Here is a 23,468-nt window from a genome sequence, read left to right on the forward strand (position 1 = left end):
GTTTATATATATATATATATATATCAGCCTGTTTTTGTCTATGTGAAGCTGTAGATGCTGATTTGGGTTGGCAAGAAATGTGCTTTCTTTTATAGTATTTAGAGTTTGAGATCTGTAGTGTTTTCCTGATGTGGATTTTTGGGAGTGTATTTTTTTAGTTATAAAATGGTATAGATCTGGAATTATTAGTTGATGCTTCTTCCATGTGGATTTGTTGGAGTATATTTTTCCTTTAGTTTTATGATAGCTTGTTCTATCCGTTCTTAATCTAGATTAGTTGATTTCATAGACACATTTACATCCGCTAGATTGAGTTCCTCACCTTTGTGACTTTTTGCTTTCACACACTTGATAACTCATGTTTTATCTGTATGTTGGGACCTCTTTGATTAATATGTATGTAAAATGTTGTTAGATTAATGATGCACACATACTGTTTGATAAAATGCTCATGAGAGATGTTTCTTCCTAGAACGCTCATCATATCAAACTTCGCATGTCTTTGTCATGTTATGGCCTTCAATCTGAAGTGTTCTCTGGAGCAGATCTTTAGGTGGGTCCCATTTGCCACCCAGTGATGAGTATTGGTAGCCAGATCATTAAAGCATGATCTAGCCCTAAGCTTACTCCTTGACACAACACAACGTAGGTCTATAGGTGGGCCCTGCTGAGCATCAAGTCAGCGTACTCAAGTCACAATCTCAGCTTTGAGCTTCTTTACAACTGGGCCTCATGAGATCTCAATTCCGTCTTTCGTAAGTTGTTTCTTACGTGATATCACTTGAGTCTTTCAGGGGTTGTTTCTTGACAACAAGATTCTATCTTCAACAATATGCAGTTCATTGTCAAACAGATGCTCCTGGAACAATAATTCTTTTAACTTGTATCAAAGTTAATCAACCATGTCCCCTCTCTCTCAATTCAAGTGACTGATTTTTATTTATTTATTTATTTATTTATTTATTTTTATTTTTTGAGTTTGCTGGATTTTATATTTTTTGGAAATAATATTGAACATAATCTACAATTCCTTGGAGATAATATCTTTTTGGAGGTGGAGAATGTTCCTTTTGGCTGGTTTGTGGGCTATTTGGGCCGAAAGGAATAATGGATGTTTCCAAGATAAATGTGGTTCCTCCGTAACTGTTTTCTCTTCGGCCCTTGCCAATGTAGTCCTTTGGGTTGGGCTGCAGCCCTTGTAATTTTTTTTGCTTCCTCTTTCTGTCTTTTTTGTTGTTTGTTGCTCTTTTTCTTTCGGCTTTGCTGTTTTTAATAAAGTTGTCATCTTTCAATAAAAATAAAAAATCTGCAATTCCTTCATTGGATTTTGTTGCATCAAACAACTCACAATTGCCTCATGAAGACATTATGATATTATATTCTAGTATTGTAATGATTCATCCATTTCAATCATTTAATTCTTTCTCAATTTTGACTCTTTTACGTATTGTTATAGAAACTAAAAGGGGGAGTGGTAGAGGCCCATCCTTCTTGGATGGCTCTGATCAAAATGAAGAACAAAAACTAGGTGTAGCAGAAAACACTGATGGTGAAGAACATGTTGATGGTGATAATGGACAGCCTGTTGAGGAAAATGTCGAAGTAGATTACTCGAATCTTACTAGGGGACAGAAGAAACTGTTTGAATTGAGGCTTTAATGTAAATTCATTATTTTAAGTTGCGTTTGGTTGCACAAAATATCATGCAATTTCATGATATTTTGCAACAAATGAGGCTGCTTAATCATGAAATAACATGGAATCTCAGATATTTGGAGCACCCAAATGCAGCCTTAGATATCATTCATCATATTAAGGCAATTAGTAGCGAGTCCCGTGGAAATGCATGAGTCGTGTTGAAAAAACTACATGATTAACAGGCTGTTAACAGATATATCGATGAAATGGTAGCAGATCTTGTCCCTGGAGTCCTATTGATTGATGAGGTGCCTTTTCCTTTCAAGCCCCTTTCGTTTCCTACATGGGTTAGTTTTCTTCACAGTTCCTCTGGTTTGGCATATCCTACATGCAGGTTCACATGCTCGATATGGAATGCTTTTCATACCTTAACCACGCCCTAGAAAGCTCACTATCACAAATACTAATTTTTGCTACAAACAGAGGAATATGCAATGTCAGGTAATGAGAAACTCTAGGCTTTCATGAAACATGAAAAAGGACTCAAAGTTGATTCCATGAAAAGTCATTTGTTTTCCATGCTCAGTTTGGCTGAGTGGATGAGCAAGTCGTCAATCATATGAAAAATGTCCGAGTCCATTAAGTGGGCCTATTTTGGATAATCAAGGGTTTGGGACTAGGGACTCAAAGCTTGTTCAAACTTCAAAGCAAGTCAATTTATTTGCATTTTTGGTCCACTAGCTAGTTCATTTTTGAACATTGCTTTCACATATATCAGTTGCTTTTACATGTAACACTGCTTCTTGGAAGATCCTACTTTTTGTTCTCTTATCTGAATTTTGTTCTTCCTAGAAATCTTTACATGGCTTTTTTAGCATTAATCTGCAATATCTTCCTGCAAGCTTATGTTATTTTTTAATTCAATGCATATGATGTAGGCGAACTGATATGAGCAGTCCACATGGCATACATGTTGGCCTGTTAGACCATCTTGTGATTATACGGACATAAACTTACGGTCCAGCTGACATGATACAGGTTCATGCTCAGTTACTTCTTTGTTTCTGTAAAAATGTATAATCTACTCTTTGTAGACTTGAATCATTTGGATTATTGTGCTTCAGGAGTGTGATGGAGATACACACGGGGTATTATCAAACATTGTAGGCAACGCAAGACGAATACTAACTCAAATGCTTGCATGGTTGAAGTTACACTTCAGATGATCAATTCAAATCTAAGGTAATTTACTTTACAATTGTTCCTTCTTAGAGTGAAATTATGTCACTAATGCTCTGGTCTAATATTAACAAATTTGTGGAAAATCATGCCGGTTATATTATTTGATCTGAATATCATGAGCACTAATCATAGTTTTATGGGTAGCATTTGTATTTTAAGGCTCGTTTAGATTGGTGAAATCCAAAAAGCATATTTAGAAAGAAAAATGCTACATCTCAAAGAAACCATGGTTAAGGAAGATCGAGGAAAAGAATTCTAAGAGTTGTTCCTTCTAGTTTTTATGACTTTCAAGGAAATGTAGATTGATAAATGATCAAGAAGTGATAATTGTCTCTCAAAAATTATGGAAATGTGGATTATCAAGGTTTGGGTTAGAAAAGGAAAATGTCTATTTTAGGAAAATTGTTGAAAGAAAAGTAGTTTTCCACGTGTTACTTTATTATACCAATTGGTGAAAAATGTCATGTCAGTAGTTTTTTTTTTCTTTTTCCAATGGTAGCTTTTGGTTTCCACCAATATAAATATTGAAGGATCAACCAAATTCTATGCTAAAAATTCAAACATTGAAGGATGTTTATTATCTAAAAATACACTTAAACAAAGAAAGTATGGGTCCTGTTTATGCAAACTGAAGATTAAACTTGCCATACAATTTCTTTTCCTGTGCATCGTTAACTACCTCCTTGTTTGGTAATTGCGTTGTATGGTTCTTGAATTGCTTTCTATGGTTAACTGATTTTATTTTTTATTTTTGGCTAACAGATCATTTAAACGACATCATTTCATTGAGCAATGTAAGTATAGTACATGCGCAAAAAAGATGGAGAAGGGGCCTAGTAGCATACATGCCAACATGGTACACTTGTGGGAGATTGAGTAAGATGGCTGGTGATTGGATTGAAAGTCAGGCTGGTAGGCTTGTCAGGTGGGTGATAAGCATACATTGAATGTGAACCAATAGTTATTTTCCTTGCAAAATTTTCAAATTTCTATTACTATTGTGGTGCAACCGATGTGTGGAACACTGAGTTTTGGAAGTTCATATCTGCAGAGGTATGCCATGTCTACATAATTTGTGGACCAGTGAGATTTGTCTCATGTGGGCCATATATATGCTAATGTTGGCCATATGTTAAGGGACCTTCTAAATGTATGGTTTGGATCATCATATCATGAAGTGAACGGGCAAGCTGATTGGGCGATCCTTGTAGGCAAATCTCATTTAGTACTAAACTGTTAGACACATGCAATGTATACTCACACCCGGATGCACTCACATCTGCTACCATCCTTGCATATAAATCGAAGTGGACAATTCTAATTTGGAGTTAGAACATCATCAGTGTGCCCGCCATCTTTAGTGAAATTTATGCTAATGGATCCAGCACCTCTGATGCCCCTGATGTAAGGAGTAAAAGGTTCAATCGTTTTGGGGCCATCCACCCAAAGAAGATCCTTCTCAACTTCGCAACGCTGTAAGTTGCCCTGATTTTTTCATCCACCCAAAGAAGATCCTACTCCATGAATCACCATTCCAAGTTGCCCTGATTTTTATCTTTCTTTCTTTTTCTTTTTTAAAATTTTTTTTTTTTTTTTAATATTACTTTCATCCATGGTATACAACTATATATAGATCAGTACATGGAGCTTTGTTAAGCCACACACATGTGGAATAAAGCTCATGTACATGCCACTCATGTGCCACCATGACACGACAGATCTGAGATCCAAGCTATTCATTGGAATGGTGCTATTATGTTAATGCCCTAACCCAAGAATCTGGTTGACGCACCGGTCAGGTGGGAGACAGTTTGCAAAACAAATGTACAGCTTTGAAAAGCTTGGTTGAAGTTTTCTAACCCATCTTTCAGGGAACCCATGCCGGTGACAAATCTGGGTGATTAGCTGATATACTTAAGGTCAGCAGTAGATCCTGTTAAATGGCCCACCCGGTTGTTAAATGGGCACCCTCCTGTTTGTCTTAGGAGTTGGTAACTTCACCCACAAATCTGGGTGATTAGCTAATATACTTTTGGATAGGAAGTTCGATTTGGTGTCGTACGGTCAAGCTTGTCGCTTTGCTTCGGTTGGGAATTTTTTATCGTTCTTGCTTTAAATTTTGATAATTTCGTGCCTTTTTGTTGTGCTTGAAGTGGTTGGTTAGGATTGTTATGCTCTATTGGTGATATTTTTCCCTTTTTTTTATTTTTTTATTTTTATTTTTGAAGATTATGATTTTCAATGTTGGATTGGTAACATTGTGCAAGTAGCATTTAAGCACCATTATCATTTTTATTTTTATTTTTGTTGGTTTTTATGTTTTTTTTAAAAAGAAATTTGAAATGGATATTTATGTTCTCAAATAGTTGAATTGTGTTTAGTGTCTTATTGGCCAGATTGAAAATTTTGATGGAATCTAGAGTTTCAACAGCATCTTAGTAATTCTTATTGGTACGATGGTTAAGTTTTGTTACTATTGTTGTTATTGTTTTGTTTTTAATTGAAACAGAGTAGTTATTACTATAAAAATGGATTTATTTTTATTTTTGTGTTTAACTTTATGCTTTAAATGATTAGCTGGTACCTTGATTTTGTGGCAGTCATATCTTTCCATATCCGCTTAGAAAATGTGATGGAATCTAGCTTCTGGCTGTCAAATGAGTTCGTATTTTCTTTGCTATTTTATTATTTTTATTTATTATTGATTAATTTTTGGTGTTTTTATACTGTACTGGATGTCCCTGAAGTGTGGAAAACATCTCTACTGTACACATGGCACTTATAATTTGTGATCAGGGCTGTTTACTTTGGCGGGCCACCACGTGGATGGACCATATACCAGAAAACAATAAGATTTATTTGTTGTAGGTAACTAATCTGCAGCCTGTAAAATGGCTGTTATTTAGGAGAAAAGTGGACAAAATGGAAAGAGTTGGTAGCACGAGAATATGCTGATGTCAGCAGGAAAATGGAATTAAAATTAAAAAAATAATAATAAATTAATAAAACATGGAAAGAGTTGGAGCTCATGTGATACCTTCTTTTACTAGGAAAAAATAGTACATAACCATTGGGTAATGCTTTTTATGTTTATACATTCAGGTCCTATATTTCCTTAATCTAGATGGTTTGTATGGTAGGCCTCACTCTCCAAGGGCCATGCACTAGAATACGATATTGAAGTGAGAAATGAAAGAGTTGATGGGTATAAATGGCCCACGCCATCCTCCTCTTTTCTTAACAAAAGTAGTAGGGGACCATTTCTTTTTTGTAGTGCACGCTTTTGGTGTATATGAAGTGGGAAAGCGTGTGAGATTTTGTGGGCCATTTGAATAGTCGATGGATTACTTGGTGCCAATGGCAAAGTTCTGATGTCCCCATCATGATGTATGTGTTATATCCACAGAGTCCATCGATTTTGGGAGATCATTAAGGGCATGAGCCCAAAAATGAGTGAGTTCCGAAGCACAAGTGGACCACACCACAAAAGGCAACGGAGATTGAACACCTATCCCTGAAAACTTTTCAAGGGCCATAAGTTTTGGATCAAGCTGATATTTGTGTTTTCCCTTCAGGTCTTTTTGACCTTATGAATAGGGTGGATGGCAAAGAAACATCATGTTGGGCCCCAGGAAGGTTTCCACATGCCATTGTCCCCACTGCTTTATGTGGTTTGGCCCACTTGAGCTTTGAATATGCCTCATTTTTTGACTCATGTCCTAAAAGGATCTGTAAAAATGGATAGACTGTGTGGGAAATCGAATATAGTTTTAGTAAACTCCACAGACCATTCTACCTTTATGAAAAATTCCCACCTTCAATTCAATTCTATTAATCACCAATCCTGTCATGGGCCCACTGTCCATCTATTTTGATAGATAATTAATTGTTGGGCATCAGCCCAAAAAGCAGGCAGATTAAATGCAAGTAGACAACACCACATGAAGCAATATGGATTGAACTCCTTGAAAACTTCTTATGGCCCATCCTAATTTTTATTTGCCATCAAGTCACATAGACCTATACAAAGGGCTTGATCCGAAACCTTTGTGGCTCCCGAGAAGTTTTCAATAGTAAGCTTCCAATCCCACTGCTCCCCACAGAGCCCTTGACAAGACTGCCAGTCTCTAACTAGGTCCTGATAGAGGTAGTACCCAATCTGTACCTGGATTTGACCAAACTGACCCAAACTTTTATTGGGTTGGAATTCCAATTCAATTCTTAATTCTTAAGTAGGTTACCCTACCATGTGTCATTTTTATAGATACCACTTAAAGAAGAAAAGATCAATGAAAAATCTCGCATATCAGGTGGGAATTAACAATATAAATCATGGTAATTTAGTTTGTTAAGTCGATCATAATATTTGGTGGCAATTCAAAAACTTATAGACCATCTGTCCTAACCTAGGTTCTGGTGGGGGTAATACCCAATCCGTGGCTGTCGAATCCAAGCCACGGAAATTGGGTTTACTATAGGAAGGCTTAGATCCACACATATGACAATTAAAGATGAAAAGAGGCACATGCAGTACACTAAAAAGTGGAATGTGGCAAATATACCATACTGGCACATGTACAAATATACCCTATGAGCCATAGGCTAAAATTTTTATTTATTTATTTATTTATTTATTTTTGTTAATTTGATTTGAATTGTACAAAACAGTGCTTTTTTCATTTTTCTTTTTTTACACACCCCCACACACTCACGCTAGTGGAATTTCACCACCCATGGATACTCGAACCCTTGACTGGGTGTTGAAACTCCTGGGAGTCTACCACCCAAGCAAGAGTAAGGATCCAAAAAAAAACAGTGCTTGCGTCTTTCAAAGAATACTTCTTTTCATTGGAATTCATGTCAATGGGGATCAACAAACCATGAAAATGTGGCCCCACCCAAACAAACCTTTAAAAAAAATACAATTTCTTGGACAACCAAACAGGCCCATATTACAGTTTCATGCAATCGATGGATGTGTAGTACCGAATTATCAGATTTAAACCTGTGCAATTGCCATAAGCGACATGCCACCGGCACCTAAGAAGACTGCAACATAAGCCCATATCTGAAGCTTTTGATTACTTTGTAGCTTTGGGCCCATGAAATCTGCGGCTAAAAGATACACTAAGGCCATGTAGTTCAAAAGTCCAGCTGATGAAGCATTCAGCAGCCCCACTACAATCAGGGCCGTTGGCCTATTATCACGGTAGATCGATGCTGAATGGAGTTGTGAAGGAGAAGAAAAACATCATAATAGCCTTCATCTTGATTTTGTAATCGGCCTGAAATTTCCCGCCAAATCTCAATCAGTTTCTTAAAAAAATGCAATGCTTCACGAGGTTGATGGGATTCACCGGACGCGGATTCCTGCGCAAGGATTCTTTGTGGGGCCCACTGTGATGTTTGTGAGAAAGCCACTCTGTCCATCCGTTTTAGGACATGCAACCAAAAATAAGGTGTATCCAAAACTTAAATGGACCACACGTGAGGAAACAGTGGGATTTAGTGACCACCGTTGAAACATTTATATGGCGAAAAAAGTTTTGTATCTGTTTAATTTCTTGATTTTTTAAACTTCATCTCAGTGAAAAAGACCATATAAAAGGTTTGGAACATCAAGGTGGAACCTAGGAACGTTTCAGCAGTAGGCATTCCTTTCCCCACTGTTTCATCTCATATGTTCAACTTGAGTTTTGGATCCTCCTCATTTTTGGTTGCATGCACTAAAATGAGCTTGAAAAACGGATGGATGGGTTAGATTTCTCACAAGAATCACAGTGGGCCCCACACTCCTTGCGCAGGAACTTCCTGCAAAATGCTTTGGCAGGAAATCCGCGTTCGGATTCGCCTGTATTGGTGTGGGCCTGGACTTTTAAACTGGTTGGGCTGGGCCGATCTATTTTAATCGGTCTGGGCCAGGCCCACACAGGTGTACAAGGCAGCACATGTGCATGTATCCACATGTGCCAGTGCGGAGACATATGTGAGATCCAAGACATACATTAGATGGGTCCCATCATGTAGATGCCATGCTCCAAGAATCAGGATCGTCCACTAATCAAAGGAGGCATAGTACTGATGACTTAGAAAAACTTAATATTCATTTTTATTTTTATTTTCATCCATCTATCTGTTTGTAACTGTGGACCAACTGACGGGTGGACTTGCATGATTCTGATCTAGGGTATTTAAGATGTGGGATCCACATGCTGGATGGCTTGGATCTCACAGGCATGTGCCTTACTTGCACATGTGGTGTTAGAGGAATGCTACTTACAAATGCCAAAAACAAGTCCCCATGCATGCCAATGTAGGGTTGCCCAAAAGTTCAGATTGGTCCACTCCTCTGGTGGGCCATTCACATACCTCCGCAAGTCCACGATTGGATACTTTTTTCAAAATGTGGCCCACCCGAATAGCAAACGGAGCTTATTTTTTGGGCCATTGACACATTTGAAATATGATCTGACTAATGAATGGCATGGATCTCGCACTCGTGTGCTACATTTAGTGCATTTAGTGTGCAACGTATGGGGCAAAAGATGGGAGCAATGTACCTGGAGGATGCGGCCACCAAGGCCCATGCCTTCAAAGAGCTGATGGAAGCAAATGGCAGCTACAAGAGGCCTGATTGTGCAAGGGCTATGAGAGGCACCCATTGAAAGCCCAATCACAACTGAGTGAATTACAATCCCTAATTCTAGTACCTCCAAACTGGCAAAGAAAATGGGGATTAGTTGCTTTCTCTCATTTTAAAAAATATAAAAACTTAAATTCAGACTCAAGAGATCAAAACTGAGTTGACTCAGTGAGTCAATAGAACAAAACGAGAGAAAATGAAATGGAATTAGCGTGAGCAAGGGCAAGTCATATTGGGGGTAGGTTATCCTTGGCATGTGGCTGACACGAGGGATGTGATGAGGTTGATCACCATCTTCCTTAGGTGATGTGGGCAACCTAGCATAACAGGGTTAGTTGGCTTGAGTAGTTTCTCCCCACCCCAAAATCATACATAATATGTTAAAAAAACTCATCCCGGTTTACAAGATACAGCTGTTTTAAGGTTCTGACGGTTCAGATCATTTCTGGCTCTGATTGAGCCTTCTCTAGTCCATCTTTGCCACGAAAGTGCATGTGACCTGCCCTACATCAGTGGCCCACATGATGCATACATATATGACATCCAATCCATCTTTCATGTGCAACACCTCATGTTCTCTTTGGCACCAAAACAATTAGGCTAGCCACATACCAAGTCATGTCTAAAACCTCAAAAATCACATACCATGGCTCACTTGAGTTTTAGAATATATAGCCTGGTTTTTGGCATGTCCATTTCCCCTTCCAACTATTCCTATGATGTGGCCCACTTAAGTCTTGAGTCATCTTATTTTTGGGTGCCAAGGAAATCACGCAAAGCACACATGATGGACATTGGATGTCATGGACACATCATAGTGGGCTCCATACACTACCCTATAGCTTGAGCTTTTTAGTTATAGGATCAACTAAAAAGCTTTTGGACATCTCAGTTCATATATGTAAAGTTCTAAGGTTTTTGACCGTGTGATTTGGAAATAACAAAAAATTCAAAGTGGCCCTGTGAGGGAAAACTTTTGTTTAACATTTTCGAAGAAAACCTATTCAACCATTCATTTTATAACCAAAAAACAGGGCAAGGCCGACGGCTAAAAGCCGTCGGCAATGACATTCCCCGACGGCTAAAATTCGTCGGCGTTCTCGGCAGCTAAAATCCATTGACGATTCTCATAAATAAAAAAAAAGAATTTGGATGAAATATTTGATTTTGATTTCTTCCTTTTCATGTAGACTTTTCCTTCTCAAATAAGTTGGTTCATTAGAGCTTTCGAGAAATTGGTGTATCTGGTTATGGATGTGTATTAATCAACGCACACATCCAAAATTAGATATACCCATTTCTCCGAAGCTCTGAACGAACCAACCTTCTCACAAACCAGCCTATTTGAGAAGGTAAGCCTACAGAATAGAAAGGGAAGAAATCAAAATCAAATATATCATCCAAATTCCAAATATTTGGATTGGATATATGCTTTTTTTTTTAAAAAAGACCACATATCATTTAAGTCTCTTTGTTTATTTTGCTGCTTGACCTATAGGGGTTTTCTCAAGTCCTTGGCTTTAAATCTAGAAATGCAGTCCACATTCAACTATTCAGATCTGGGTCACATTTGCACGTGATTATGTTGAAGACAAACAATCACATGATTAAGCACATTAGAACAGAGATAATGCAAAAAGATAAGACAAATATAGTAATGAAATTGATGAAATGAAAAGGAAAAAGATCCCCTAGCAAGATGAAATGCAAAAACAACCCAACCTGCAGAAATTGACAACTATATCCATAATATGCAAGCCTTATATGTGAATGACAAATTGTGAGACCTAATAACCAACACAAAAAATTACCAGAAGGAAGCTGGTATTGCAACTTATAGCAAATAAAAGAAAACATAGCATCAGCAAAATCCTGATATCATTTTGACTTGTGAATCCAAGACTATGAGAAACAAAACAGCCAACTTATTTGCATGAAGCTACTTCACGCAATGTTTCAATATGCAATTGATGTATAAAATTAAAGTGCTTTTTATTTCTTAGCATAAAATAGTAGGTTTTCTTGATGAACAGGTATCAAAAGCGTCCAGCAACCATACAGGCAGGCCCACCTTTCTGGGACCCACATTGTTAATCTTTGTGGAACACTGTGAACCACCAGTAGTTTACAGTTCAGACATTGTAGGGCTGTAAATACCAGATTGAAGCGAGCCTGCTCAAATGAAGACCTTGCAATGTGCAATGTGGAGGTCCTGAAATATGCCTATAACTAAATCAATATTTCTATCTCAAGGAATTAAGCTGACAATTGAAATACCAAAAACAAAATGTCAGATTTTTTATGAGTCACGGTTAGAAAAAGGCCTCTCAGTTGAAAATAGGACAATACCTCTTCTAAGACAGCAGCAACATCCGACTTTGTACCTTTTCCTCAATGATAGAAACTTCTCACGAGCCTGTAACACAAAAAAAGACATTGCGAAATAGGCCATTTGATTTCTTATTCCTGTCTTCTTCATGCAGAGGGGATCCAGAAAAAAATCCATGATCCAGCAGACTTCTTGGATAGAGACCTCATTTCAGCCTTCTGTAAGATTGATTCAGATCCATTAATATTGCAAAAAACAAATTACTTCTGAGGAGAGCTAATTCCAACCATTTCTCACTCATCAGAATCGTAAAAACCAAGTATTAGGCTATACGCATAATATTCCCTGAAAATTGAAATACTAAAGCCAGGAAACATTTTGGAGAAAAAGCTAACCTGCATGTATTTCTAGAAGCCACACTTCAGAATCAGCTATTGGAACGCTTTTAAAGGCTTCCATTGGATAATCAACCTGTACCAAATTGTAATCAGATTGCCAATTTTTTCATCCAACTGCATGCTGATTAGTCCTGGATAAATAACAAGAGAGTAACTTTTTCTTAGAAAAAAAATAAATGACAATCCTCATCAATCTATTAAACTGTCCAAGTAAACAAAAGTAAGACCACTGCAAGTATGAGTGATCCAGGTTAGATCCCTGGTTATCTTACCTTATAATACCTTACTTGTAGGCCTGCCAATAGACTAGGAAAAATAAAAAAAATTAATATGCCCAACTCAGAAAGTTCAGAATCTAGGGCAAAGCTAACCCCAAGCTGGCCCCTAACAGCCCTACTTGTGCCCAAAAAGGAAAAAACCACCTACCACCTTTCAACAAAACAAAATGTATCAAATCTGAAGGATACATCTTAAAAATCCTTTTATGAAATAAAAGAGTGGAATCTGCAGCTTAAAACAAACCTAAGGCCCTGTTTGGTTGCCAGTTAAAAATGAGCTCATTTCATTTTAGTTAACGGTAATTATGTACTTGAGATTTTATTCGACCCGGTAATCAGTCTTTAGATGTCTGAGTTAGACCCAACCAAGTGAATGAAAAGCACATCAGTTATTCTCATGGAATAGGATTTGGTAGAGGCAATGGTCATAGACCAACCAAACTGAGTCAACACAGCCAAGTTCCCAGCGGACCAGTTGCTGTTGAACATTGCTAAAAAGGGCTGCGTTGCAGGAAGTGAGGATGGAGTAGTCACCTTTTGAATTAGCTGGAGAGCAGTCACAGCCAAGTATGTGCCTATACGGTGGGTAGGAGGGTATTTACGCAATGCATTGTCCATCTTACATACATAACTCCATATACCCTTTGCAAAAGCCAGTTTTGCCATCTCGACATTTAGGCCAGCATCTTCTTGGTGCACCATTGCAATCTCGCAAGTGTCTCTACCGGGGACTATGATCAAAATCACAAACTAAACAGCATTAGAAAAGAGAGGCGGGGTGCACGTGGGGGAGGGAGAGAGAGAACTGCCATGAAACAAAGAAACTGCAAACTTGAACACTGATTTCACAATCATCATGGTCCACCGAATGTAGATTTTCCATTTCTCTATCATCAATTAAACAAACTTGCCTAAGAAAAAGTTCTAATAAACAATTGATAAAGGTGTTTTGACAGGACCAATTATGTGCAGAGAACAGGCTGGACTAGGAGACTGGTCTTTCAGTTTCAACATTTGGCTTGGCCCTGTCAAAATAAAACTTGCAATAGAAGAATAATTGACTTGGGCTTGGCCAATCCACATTTTTTTCAACCACCACATAGGACAGTTCCAGTGAATGATGCATCATGAGTCACCATGAACTGCAACATGTCATGAGCTGGATTGATTACAAAACGTAATCACTCATCTTCTCATTTTGCAAATTGCCAGAGCCAAATGAATCATAAAATTCAATGGCATGAAAGAGCGGCAAATGGCATAGAGACAGAACTATACCAGAGACAAAAATGAACTGCATATTGGTACTTCAAAACACAACTGGTTTTTTTCTAGAAATAGATGCAAGTTCAAACTTCAAAACTCAGGGTTCATTCTGGAAATTAAGTCTTTCAATTTCCAAATTCAAACAGGTCAATCGGTGAAAGAGTTGCCTATCCTACAGAAATGGCCATGCTCCACCATTGACACGGATGACTTTTATGAAGTCCATGTTCACTATGCACTTGGAACAAGGGTGAACCGAGTCCTAGGTGAGCTTTAATCCATGTTATACGGACAATTAATTCTTTCTGAACTAAAAGCTACAGTCCGCATTCCAGTTCAAGTTCAGTTCACAAATGAGTTCCAGTTCACAGATTTGTCTGGAGTTTAGTCTATGAATCAGTTGACAAATTAGATTAGGATCTGCTGCAATCACATGATACAATCCAGTTCACATGAGTGCATGAATCAGTTTACAAATGAGTGCAAGAAAGAAAAGTAACCATTGATTTGGAAGAAAAAAAAAAAAAAACCAGTAATGTGCATCACTTCACAAAAACCTGCAACCCATCACTGCAATCACAGAATAAGTCAATGAATCACTTCACAACCATCCATCGATCTGCATCACTTCACAAGCATGTGCATTAGTTACAAAAGTCTAGGATCCGTTGCAATAAGGAAAAGTCAATCAGTTACACAAATGAGTTGATGAACCAGGCTACAAATGAGTGCATGAAGCCCAAGTACTACTACATGTGGTGAAAGGTCTGCATCGATGGCTATCAGTTTAGAAATGAGTGCACAAAAGGAAAGTAACCATTGATTTGAAAAAAAAAAAACTGATATCATTTCGTAACCATCAATGGCTATCATTTCCTTCTTTTTTGCTATAAGTTGCAATAACAGCTTCCTTCTTTTTCCCATTAAAATGCTACTAGCAAAGCAGAATGGAAAATGTACCAATCAGTTTCATAGAGAATGACAACATCTGGAGTGGCAAGGTTGATACCCAGACTAATGTATCAAGTAAATGCAATTTTGTCTGAGATGATGCATAACAGAAAGGACCAACAAGTTTCCTTCTCACCCTATCAGGTTCGCCACCCTGTGTTTTCACCAGGGCCGAGTGTTGCAAAACTGTTTCAGGTTTTCAGATTGTTGGAGTGCTGAAATGTGGTCCCTAGTTCATTGATCCCAACAGTCGAAATCAGGGGCTGCACTATGGATGCCCCATTCAGCAAATCTCCCAGATTGGAGAAATCCCAACCCTTGGGGTAGGTGCCAACAAATAGGCAGTCAAGAAAGAATTACTACTATCCTTCACATTCAACCACAAAAAGAGCCAAATAACATAGTTCTAGGATCTCCCAATCTGTAGGGATTTTTACCCCATGGGTCATCCATGGTGAGGCCTGCATATTTTCCTCATTCAACAAACCTCACAGGTATATTTAGCTATGATAGCAAACTTGGCTGCATACGGCTAAAAACCGTCGGCCCCACCTCTCATAGACATGCACGCCACGCATGCGAAACGTCATTTTCAAACCAAACTACACTCGCTATTTTTAAATCTCACGCGGCCACTTCATTCCCCCACTCTCTCCCTCCATTTCCCCACTCTCACCTCTCTGTCTCTCTCTCTTGAAGCAAAAAAGAAGGAAAAAAAAAAAAATCTCTTTTATGTTTTTTCAATCCATCTTCCATTTTCTTCTTAACAAGAAAATCCATATTTACTAATATTCCCATTTTTCTATTTTTCAAAAGAATGAGTTCGGACTCCGAAAGCGTCGGCTCCAACACTCGTACTTTCAGCCCAAACCCTAACCAAGAAAGACTCCAAAATTACCAAGTACTCATAAACATTCATTGCAAGCATTTTCTGTCTATGTGCATGATGATCATACTGTTAAGATCAATCCTCTTATTTTCATTTACAGAAACCAGTGGATGACAAATTAGGTGTAACATACAGAGATGGTTCAGCCACTTATGCAATTAGGGAAGGTTCAAAAGGACATACATATTTGAAAGTTGGTCAAATCATAAACAGGCGTATTATGGACGGAGACATTGTTTTCATTAATAGGCCACCTAATACTCATAAACATTCATTGCAAGCATTTTCTGTCTATGTGCATGACGACCATATTGTTAAGATCAATCCTCTTAATTCCATGTAGTTCTATCATCAATTTTGTTCGAATTACACTTTAATGGTCAAATCATAAACTTCTGCTCATATTTTTCAGTCATGCGGCAGTCAATAAAGATTACTAGCTTAGGAATCTTAGAAATTTAATTTTTCCTATAAAAGAATTATACTTGAGAAAACTTCCTCTCAATGTAGCATAAAGAACAAATGTTAGAGTTGCATGCAAACTTTACAAAATGTGCAGCCCATTGGCTCAAACCAAGAGCTGAGAAGAAAGGGAATGGTGGTCATCTTTGAAATTCAAGGGCATTGGTGTCTTGTGGTACTCAAGAGCATAGGCAAAATCACAGAACTAAGGATATAATAGCAGTTGAGTATTGACCACCTACTAGACCAGAACAAAACTGTAGCAGTTTGTGCTCTATGAAATCGGCCTAATTTTTCACCTTGAAGTTTGGTTAGCTGCAAAATCAAGGGTAATTGGATTGTTTGTGAAACTCAAGAACAACATGTTTTGGACCTTTGGTACAACCCAAACCAGGCTTTTACAGGTAGAAATATTGCCAATGCAATGTATATCCAGATTGTTTGAATGAGAACAGGACCACAATTTCACATGTACAGAGAGGATTTATTCATTTCCACTTCATTTCCAAGAAGAAATGAGTCAAAAATGATTTCATTCATGACCATGACAACTTACATCCCTACATTTCATACGCATACATACATACATATATAATAGGTAAGCTGCACTCAAATCATGAACTCACTTAGTGGGCAGTCATTGCTTGGGAATTTGCAATTGGGACAGCAAACATCAAAGGCCATCCTACAAGCTTTGCTAAACCAAAGTCAGGTATCTTAGGTATATAAAATACAAAACTAATAAAATGCCAACAGCACAACTGATAATCATTACTATGACAACCTAAAGAATAGAAAGCATTCCTAGATAGGTCATCCTACAAATGCCTCTTTAACAGGAGGTAAGCTGTACTCACGCAAGCATGCATGCACAGATCTTCATGGTTGGGCAACACTGTCAGTTGGATATCACATGCCACAGCAGGTCCCACACGCAACCAGTTGCACAAATTTCTCATCTTTAGCTAGTGGTGTCTCTTATTTTAATCGAAGTTAATAATCAAGCACTTGTATCTCTTTACATGTGGCAAACACTTGAGAAATCAAGACTGTTCATCTGCTAGCCCCTAAAGACGATGGGCAATGTGTTACAAATTACACTGGTTGGATCCTAGGCACTGATTGGAAGGCTTTTGATGATTACAAATGGACGATTAGAAAAAAATAATAATAATAACTGAAAAATAGTCTTTAGTTTGATGAAAAAAGAAAAACCCTAAAATTAGTGGTTAGGATTATCCAAACCATTACGAGTGTTGGAGAATGGCCCACCTGCACTAGGGATAGATGAATGCCTTGGCATCCACGTATGTTGTGTATCAAGATAAGAGTACTTGACAACCAACTTTAATGTAAGCATTAAGCACTGGATACTTTCCCATATTATAATACAGGACTGAAAGGGCAAGAGGAAGAAGAAGAAAGGGTCGTTGCATACAAGTGGCTGTAGATGATCATTTTTTTATAGAATTATATATTAATCCAAAGAATACAACCAGCTTCATAAAAGCACATTGATAACATATAGAGAGAACCAGGTATAAAGAACAAGGAAAAGGTAGGTTATATTATTTTTTTCCTGACCTTCATGAAGAGTTCATAGACTGCAAGTCCAATACAAGTCCTTTGTGGCAAATTTTTGGGAGTTGAATTTTCCATACGTTTCAACCAATTCAAATATGCATAAGAACTAATTTTCTGGACATGGCAAAGTACATAATATCACTTCTTGGCAAGTATATAGAAGCTGAATGTATTCATGGTCTTGGAACATACCTCTTTGGAAACCCATACACTAAATTACAGAAGGCTACAAAAATAATAATAATGATAACAAATGGAGAAATGCTCGGGTGCGCTGTACGTATGGGAACGTCCTTGTAGATAGCTGCAGTCAGACATGAGGTATTGATAACATTAATCTGGACCTTCTGTTTTATCCAATGCTCCTTTCTTAGGCCCCTTTCAGAAAATCAAACAAACTGGATAACATCAACCCTATTAATATAAACGTCCACTTTCCAACCCATGGATGAGATGGTTACTATCACCTAACCAAAGCAATTGTTTCAAAACCACAAGCAAAACTCAAACAGATAAAATAAAAATGCCCCTGATACTAGTATTTCTTGTACTGTGAGAATTGGATCTGCATACCTTAAAATGATCTAGAAAAACAGATAAAATAAATACATCGAGGTGGCCCCACGGTAAGGGCTGCACCTAATCCGCTTTGGTCAAGAGAAAATGGTTAGGCAAGATCTTTCAATCTAGGAGTGTTTTCGAATATGCAGTCAGGATGACATGAAGATGGACACCACATTCTGTGATAAAAAATCACATGACTCACCTAAGCATGAAATCTGTATACGAGCTTCTGGAAGAACGGTCTGAATCATCACCTTTTTTTTTTTTCTTTTTTTCAAAAGTCATCACCATCTATAAATCCTTTTGATCCTAAATTCAACAAATTCAATTGTCCAAACTAACAAATATTAACCTATGACTATTGAAAAACAACTATGACAAACCTGTCTTGCAACAGCCAATGATCGAAGCCCACTTTCAGCAAACTTGTCTATCACAATATGAACCTTGTTCCTAACATCATCCTTGCACTTGCAAAGGTTCAAAATCTGTTCATGGAGACCAAACAAAACAAGTGAACAACAGCCCAATCCATATTGAAATACCTTCCATCTATATGAGAACTTGGAAAAATATAAGAAGAAAAATTAGTAACTGCTCAGGGGCGCCTTTCCAGGGCCCAAATGCAGGATTTTTCCCACACTCAAGGACTCCATTTCCAGAAGTGAACCTTTCCGCTTGCACTTAGAAGCTGAGTGTGGTGTGATGTAATGGTCATCCATCAGGACCATCCAGATTGTTCACAAAGAAGTAAAAGGGCATGAGTTCATCTAGACACAACAGAACAAAACCCAAAAAGACTGTAATGTTCACCAAGATCACTCTTGTCATCCAATGGGACTGTCCAAATAAAATTTACAGCAATTAGATTGCCTTTTAGGCAACAATGAGTACGAAATTAAGCACAATCAGATGCCCTAAACTTCTAATAAATTGATTTTTTTTTCCGGTAGATTGTCGAGAAGTGAGGCAATTCGTTGAAGAGTCAAATTGCAATAATTCAAAACAGCAAAAGCTGTACTAGTCCAACTCCATTTATAACGAGTGAAGACGCACAAACTGTAATTTAAAAATATTTCAGGCCCAATTTGGAACATATCGAATCATGGTTTGGGTCATGTCTTCTCATGAATGAAAATGCTGCCATCCCAACTTTGATTATATCTATATTGAAAATAGGACCATTGGATATTTCATACTTTTAACCATCCAAATAATCTCCACCAGTCTGACGATCAGCTAACACTAACTGATGTTTAGAAGACTATATGGTTATTTCAAATGCAAGTTTTGCTGCATTTAAGTAGTTGTGACTTGGACGCATAGTGGTAGATGAAAGAAGATGGGGAATATTGCAAAACTACACACACAGATATATATATATATATATATATATATATATATATATATATCCTGCGTATCATTCATCACACACTGCCAGAGTATTAAAGCAAACTGAGAGAGAGAGAGAGAGAGAGAGAGAGAGAGAGAGAGAGAGAGAGAGAGAGAGAGAGAGAGAGAGATCCAAACTTCTTCTAATTTCATTTCTTTCGACATATAACATGCAAAATTGCGTGACAAAAATGCCACCCAAAAATACAAACCGTTTTTAAAAAGCCCAATTAAATCAATCAATTGTGCCATTAAACCATGCAATGACATTGTCTGGTCATTTCAGCCAATGGCAATTTCGCTCATTGAAAAAAGTAATTTGCAATCGTACCCTTATTTGCTAATAAGACTATTGATGGTTGACTTTTTCAATGGTCCCTGCTTTCATTGCCAGCATGAAAGCATAGCTTGTGCCTAATGACATTATCTGTTTAAAAGAGATTATTGTGGATGGATGTGTCCGCTCATTCCTTCATGGTAAGTATGAAAGATGGTTTGTGCATTACCATCAGCACTGTTGCTCTTAATTTATCCTGCCTATACGAATTGAAAAAGAAAAGTGGATTGTGTGCTGATTTGCACATTTATTCATAATGCAATTCTAAAGTTGATCAGGTGGTACATTTCAATTAGATTTGATCCCCTAAACTAGTCTGTTTTGAACCAAATTGTGGTTAAGTTCTTTCTACCATTTGTAAGAAATGCCTTCCATAAAATCAACAGGGTAAGTATCTGACTATCCCCTCATTTCCTCTTCTTTCAAAGATACCATTTGGAAGATCCAAATTTGACAGCACTTGCCATTTAAATCTCTATGATGACCACAATCAAATCATGCAAGGGGTAGTGTTCCAAGCAGCACAGTGAACTTCTTAGAAGGGATCTCAAATTCGTTTTATAAAGTGGCAGTGGCAAAATTCAGTCCCTAATCATTTAAAACACACGACCATCCTGAGGTGCTCAATAAAATCCTACCCATGCAAACACCACTCTTGGAACTGCCACAGCCTTCCTTGACTGACTCCAAAATTTGTGAGGTACAGAGACAGCCACTTCATTTTAGTAGTGCAAAGCAAGATCTCATATCATTCAGCAATCTGTGTGTTTTGATGGTGTTTATTTTTTTATTTTATTTTATTATTTTATTTTTTTTTTGTGGGGGGGTGCAGGAAGAGTTGAAGAATAACACAATCACAATGGTGGAGCAGAGTAAAGTTCTGAACACTCCTGGTGCAGAGAGACAGACTAAGAGGGAGCTTTTCGATGCACTTCTCCGGGAACTCGAGTAAGTTGTGGCAGCAGTACTTGTACAATCGTGTCCTAATATCCACAGCATCCATCTGGTGAGACCCATCACAAAAAGGCCATGTCCCGAAAATCTCCTCCATTACAATCAGATGGCCGAAAATCTCATCCATTACAAGGGGAGAGTCGATCTAAGAAGGAGAGGAAGAGGGAGATAGATCGATCAGAGAGATAAAGGGAGAGTCGATCAAGAGAGAGAGGGTTTGGGGGTTTATAGTGTTTGATCTGTCAATGGAATATTCTATCGCAACAATGGAAGATTGATGGAAGAAGATGCCGCTCGAAGGAAGAAAACGCCGCTCGAAAGAAGAAGAAGATTGAAAATGGGATAAGAGAGGAAACGGCGCTCTCGTTATTTTCGAAATCCTCTTCTGAGTAATATAAAACTTTCAAATCTGAAACAGTGTGTGTTTACCACTTGTTATAACAAAAACTTTGTTAACAATCGTACATGCAAGAGGGACCATTTTAAGGATGGTTAAGATTTTATTATGTAAAAAAATTATAAATATTAAACATCTACAACTAGAAGGATTACTTCAATGGTCTGGATAATTCTATATCATTGCCACTATTTTCATGAACGAGTCATGACTATTCTACATTCTGTACAAAACTCACAGTTTTTTTTTGCAGAACAATAAAACGGTAAACATATCTTTGGAAATGGGAGGGCTCTATGGGCCCCACCATGATGTATATGTTTCATCCACACCGTCCATCCATTTTTCCACATCACTTAATTATCCCTAATTAAGTCTCTAGTGGACCACAAAATGAGAAAATTCTGGACGGTTGGACGTCCACCATTCAAAAATCCAGCTACGCCGACGGATTATTGACATTCTCTAACGGATTTTAGCGTAGCCAAACTACCCAAGGCCAGCTGCGTTCCTCGGCTTTTTGGCAGTCTTTGGTTGGGTACCACAATAGGGCCTCCGTTCAATTCTATAATATTTGAATTATTTGCCTTTTCTATTTAATTCTATTGGGACGAGCAAAATAAATAAATATTATAATTTATAATCCTTGCACTTTTATAATTTCCGATCATAATTTACCATCCACATGTGACCTAAGGTTAGACGAGTTGAACTTTTTGTTTTTTTTTGTTTATTTTTTGAAATGACCACGATATTTACTTGGGTTGTCCTTTGATAAATAAGGGCCTATTTGGTTTGTGAGATTAAATGGTATAGAATTGTATTAGATGGGATTAACACCATTATTGTATAATTATTGTAAATACTATGGTATTTTGGCTATCCAATCCTCATATTTGGGATAAAATTTTTGTCAAGGAAAAACACTAGATTAAGCAAAACTCCATTTGGTGAACCATGAAGTTGCAATCAATGAACCAAATTCACAACGGATGTCAGTCACTTATATGTGTATACAACTAGAATGTCACATGTAAGGGGGCGATATGGATGAACAGTATGGATAAAACACATGCATCAATGTAGGGCCCACATGCATAGTGGATTTCAAAATTCACTAAACAACCTGCATGGACCAAATCTAATTCCATCTTGCTTAATCCCATCTAAGCCCACATACTAAGGCTTATTTGGATTACATTGACAATGATTGTTAGTGTATTTTGATTAACTAATGGAGGTGTTTAGATAAATATGTAAATTACTAGACTTTTTACTGATTTGATTAATCATATGTTTGGAAGGGAGGTAATTAGGCATGTGGCACCCACATTAATAGGTGGATAACTTAGATATACAAAGCATATATACATCAAGGTGGAACCCGCGATCAGGGGTAGCACCAAGTGGCGTTGTACTCATGAGATGCATTTCCGGTGGGATATCTTTGATTACAATGACATAATGTTTCACTATTTTTTGCCTATCCTTTGGGTTATCCTAAAAAAAAAATAACAGGTATTAAACTCTTATATAAAAAAAACAAATTAAGTTAAAATTTGCCTTATTTAACCTTGATGACTAAGGAATATGTCCTCTATATATTTGTGTCTCCCTTTTCAAATGAATTCAAATATTATATACTTACTTTATACACCCATAGGGGCATTATAATGATATATGTTTGATTCACAATGTCCATGTTTCATGGATCATTATTTCATGGCATGGGCCTACAAATGAGGAGGACCCAATCTCAGGTGGACCCCAAAACAGAAAACAATGACAATTGAACATTTATCTTTGATTTTTACATGGCCAAACATGATTTTATACAAAGTCTAATCCAAACATGAGGCGGTGCACTAAATTTTATGATTAAATTCAAAAAATTAAGATAAACTGTGATTCAAGTGAGATAGAAAGGGATGAATTATTGAGGGAGCGTATGAAAAAAATAGGTTTTAAGAGAATATAAGGGCAATTTTGTCTTTTGAAAAATACAATATTTGGTGTGTAATAATATCATACGGTATGCGCTAAAATGACTAATGATGTAAACACTATTACGTATAATTGGAAAGAGTTTAAAAGTCAAGGTTTTGTTTTTACAAAAGCTCAACGTATAGACAGTAGTGCATTTG

The 23,468-nt window shown here is 37.4% G+C and overlaps 3 long non-coding RNA genes and 1 pseudogene across 3 annotated transcripts; 2 read left to right on the plus strand and 2 right to left on the minus strand.

The window, feature by feature from the left end:
• The first annotated feature begins 946 nt into the window (after window positions 1-946).
• LOC131220990 (uncharacterized) lies at window positions 947-2,803 on the plus strand. Its single transcript, XR_009158933.1, has 3 exons — window positions 947-1,946; window positions 2,033-2,139; window positions 2,577-2,803. It is a non-coding gene; the product is annotated as an uncharacterized LOC131220990 (long non-coding RNA).
• A 4-nt stretch (window positions 2,804-2,807) lies between these two features.
• On the plus strand, window positions 2,808-4,010 carry LOC131220991 (uncharacterized). Its single transcript, XR_009158934.1, has 2 exons — window positions 2,808-2,880; window positions 3,643-4,010. It is a non-coding gene; the product is annotated as an uncharacterized LOC131220991 (long non-coding RNA).
• A 3,869-nt stretch (window positions 4,011-7,879) lies between these two features.
• On the minus strand, window positions 7,880-10,641 carry LOC131219958 (fe(2+) transport protein 1-like; annotated as a pseudogene).
• Window positions 10,642-11,108: 467 nt separating this feature from the next.
• LOC131220992 (uncharacterized) lies at window positions 11,109-14,830 on the minus strand. The gene is made up of 4 exons (XR_009158935.1): window positions 13,063-14,830; window positions 12,248-12,381; window positions 11,873-12,070; window positions 11,109-11,746 (listed from the first exon to the last, which is right to left on the minus strand). It is a non-coding gene; the product is annotated as an uncharacterized LOC131220992 (long non-coding RNA).
• Window positions 14,831-23,468: the final 8,638 nt, after the last annotated feature.

The sequence above is a fragment of the Magnolia sinica genome, chromosome 12 (genome assembly GCF_029962835.1).
Source record: "Magnolia sinica isolate HGM2019 chromosome 12, MsV1, whole genome shotgun sequence".
Taxonomy (NCBI): domain Eukaryota; kingdom Viridiplantae; phylum Streptophyta; class Magnoliopsida; order Magnoliales; family Magnoliaceae; genus Magnolia; species Magnolia sinica.